Genomic DNA, 3713 nt, shown 5'->3' with positions numbered 1-3713 from the left:
TGACCACTTTGCTCCTACTCAGTATTCTTCAAATAGTGAAAAAAATGTGTGTTGTCCTTAAGCTTTCTCCTTTACAGATAAGCTTTATCTACTAAATGTCTGTCACCATGTTTTCCTTGAGATGGGCCTGAAACTTGTCATCATTCTAAAGGGGATTCAAAACACAGTACCAAAAAAAAAAAGAGTATGGCTTAGCCTTGGCCGTTTCCACGTAGAGACAATGGCTCACATGCGGCAGGTTTTGGAAATTAGTTTGCAAAGATAGGTGAGGGTTGGAGCGTGAAGGTTCTTGAGTGTGGGGCTAAGTCTGTACTTCGTCTACCTGCAGAGAAGCCACCAAATATTGCCCAGGAGATGATTTACTGGTGGGAAGCACCTTTTCAAAACATGTCCCAGATGTCAACCTTGACATCCAACTTGCAGAATTCCAAATGAAATGGACTCCAATGCTACTCCTCATGGGATGAAATTCAGTGATCAAGAAGTGGGGGTTGGCTGGCATTTTTCTTGTTATGTATGAGCTGAGTGTACTTAATAATTGCATCTTGTTGACTAACATATTATTTCCTCATTCTGCGCTGCTGCACCTCTGCTGAATAGGGATCCCTCCCCTGTACCTTGGCTACAAAGCTTCCAGCATCCAACGCATTTGTGGGTGCTGCTGACTTATTGAACATTTGTGACAACCAAAGGCTCTTCTATTTCTGTTTCACAGTCTGCACCACCTGCTGCCAAACTTTCTGTTTCCTATAATCAGCTCCCTCTCCTTCAGGTTTTCTCTATAAACTTGATTACCCTCAGTTTATGATGCAAAGAATTTTGTTTCCCATCTCCTGCCGGGCTCTTGACTTGACTTTGCATATTCAACACCTAATCATTTGCCTGCCAAATGGAGAGAAATAGACTTCAGACTACGCCCTTTGACAGAACAGAAAGGTTGACAGATGCTCTCAGAAGCCCCTGTTTCCCTTCTCCCTCCCCAATCAACCACTGTGAGTTGTTGCTGAAGGGAATCATGTGCCACTTTATTTCCCTACTAATATAATTTCCTCCACTGGAGAGACAGAAACAGCTATAACTAGTTTTTATTTATAAACAAGATTTTTCTTTATCTCCTTTATGGAAAGATTAATTCCACAGTGATCTATAGAAAGAACTAATAGAAAAAGAAACTGAAAAAGTTAAAGCATTGAGTAAGGCATTAAAACAGTCCAGAAGTGATGTGAAATTAAACTTGTGCTGTGGCAAGAGAGGACAGGAATGAAGCAAGAGAATGAAGAAGAGGAAATCAAATGAATAAACCTAATGAAAAGAAAAAATGAGTCAAGGTGGAATCCAGCATTTTCCAGCCAGGTAACTGAGGTCATCCATTCATGTGCTAACCTGTGTGATAGACATGTATCAGGGGCTGAAGAAGAAGGGCTCTAGGTGCTGGCCTTTAGGAGTAGACGGGCACAAGCTCCTACTAATGTTCTAGTGGGAGAAACAGACAATCAGAACACAAGTAAATGGCCAAGATGATTTCAGACAGTCAGAAGTGCTGAGAAGACCATGAAACAAAGTGAGGGAACACGGCTGGGTTGGGGGAGGCAGGGCCTGCTTTAGATTAGGCAATGAAATAAGGCTTCCTTTTGAAACTGATAATGAAATAGAAATTAGGATAATATCAAGGTGGTGGCTGTGCAGATGCTCAGGGCAGATTATTCCAAAAGAAGGGTCAAGAAAAGCAAATGGCTTAAGAACAAACTAAGCATAATTGAGGGGAAAAAGACCTATGGGACCCCATGCAGTGTGAGGATGAGGGTGAAGTTGGGGAAGTGGTTAAACAGGAGGTCATGTGGAAATGAGGTGACAATGGTGATGGTTAGGTACGATGCTTGTCCCTTTGTAAATACTCAGCAAATGACAATTATCATTCCGATATGGTTTGAATGTGTCCCCACCCAAATCGCTTCTTGAATTCCCAAGTGTTGTGGGAGGGGCCCAGTAGGAGGTAATTGAATCATGGGGGCAGGTCTTTCCTGTGCTGTTCTCATGATAGCGAGTAAGTCTCATGAGGTCTGATGGTTTTAAAAAGGAGCATTTCCCTGCACAAGCTCTGCTCTCTTTACCTGCTGCCATCCATGTAAGACATGACTTGCTCTTCCTTGCTTTCCACCATGATTGTGAGGCCTCTCCAGTCATGTGGAACTGTAAGTCCATTAAACCTCTTTTTCTTCTGTCTTGGGTATGACTTTATCAGCAGGGTGAAAAAAGACTAATATACATTCCTTATCTAATTATTATTATAGCTTCAGCTGGCTTGCAGCCTATGCTATACTGCTGGAGAATATAGCATGGACAGTAGGAATAAAAAATGAATCATTCCTCACAATTAATCATGTGAATTCAAAGGAAAAACAAGAAGCAAGTGATTTACATACTTGGAAGATGAGGAAACCTTGCTGTTATGAATATGATGAAAAGAACCCATAATTGCATATCTTGCTGGTAGGAGTGTACATTTGCATAATTTTTAGAAATGTGAGTTAATGAAATTTACCAACAGCATTAAACACATGTGCCTTTTGATTCAGATTCCATTTCTTAAAAATATTTAAGCATGGTAATAGTGAATTCAATGTGTGTGTGCAAATATTTCATTAAAAGGATATTCCTGTGCTATTGAATGTCTTAAAGAAAACTGGAAACAACCTAATGTTTATCAGCAAGGAGTGGTTACATTATTAAACTTCCACATATCTGACCACAGTTCAATCATTGAAACTGCTGTTACTAAAGGTATAGTTAATTGACACTGAAAGACATTTCTGATATCTTGCTTAATGAAAGAGACAGTGTAGAAATATTATTGTGGTATGATTGCTCAGATGGACTTTTTTGTCTGCTCACCATTTCCTTGAGGGAACTCCCTCTCCCTCTTTTCCTAGTCCTGTGGGTGGCATGGGGTTTGGGGCAAAGCACTTTACCAAGTGGGGTATCCCCCTGCCACCGTGATCAGCTCAGGAGTGAGCTTGTAATCCTGCTGGACCAACGAGAGCCCTCCCTGGTGTTTCTGCTGGTGCTTACAGGAAAACAGCATTCTCTTTTGCTGGGAGATTTTCAACTAAAGCCAGTCCATCTTCTTGAAAGAGGCCATCATTGCCATGTCATGTTGTGAGCCAACCTGGTTTGAGCCCCTGTAATTAGCAGTGTCACCCACTGGGCTTTTCAGTTGTATGAGGGAGTGAATTCATTTTCTACTTAGAAGAGTTTGACTTAACCTTCTGTGTTTTGAAACTGAAAGAATCATAGCCAATAAGAAACCACTTTTTTAGTGAAAGTGCATAGAAAAGCACCTGGAAGGATCTAAACCAGCACATTGATGATGGTTATTTACAGATTTGTGGATCTTATTTTCTATATTAAGTATATGATATTTTGTAATTTTCTTTTAGTAAATAGAACTCACTTCATATCCAACAAAAAGAAGAGGTTAAAATGGGGTAACAGGAGAAGAAGTAAGGTTGGGTCAAGATTTAGAGAAACCAAGAGTACCGTTTCAACCATGTTAGTTTGAAACGCATGCTACACACTCATATGGTGACACTGAGCAGGACTTTGTCTACCTGAGTTCAGAGCTCAATGAAGGAAGTTACCACCAAGACACAAAATTGGGGTTATACATTCTACAGAATGTATTTAGGTAAGCAGAGCCTACATATAGAAATTGA

Source organism: Papio anubis, chromosome 19, assembly GCF_008728515.1.
Source record: "Papio anubis isolate 15944 chromosome 19, Panubis1.0, whole genome shotgun sequence".
Taxonomy (NCBI): domain Eukaryota; kingdom Metazoa; phylum Chordata; class Mammalia; order Primates; family Cercopithecidae; genus Papio; species Papio anubis.
The sequence above is the reverse complement of the archived record's forward strand: the minus strand, read 5'-3'. Positions refer to the sequence as shown.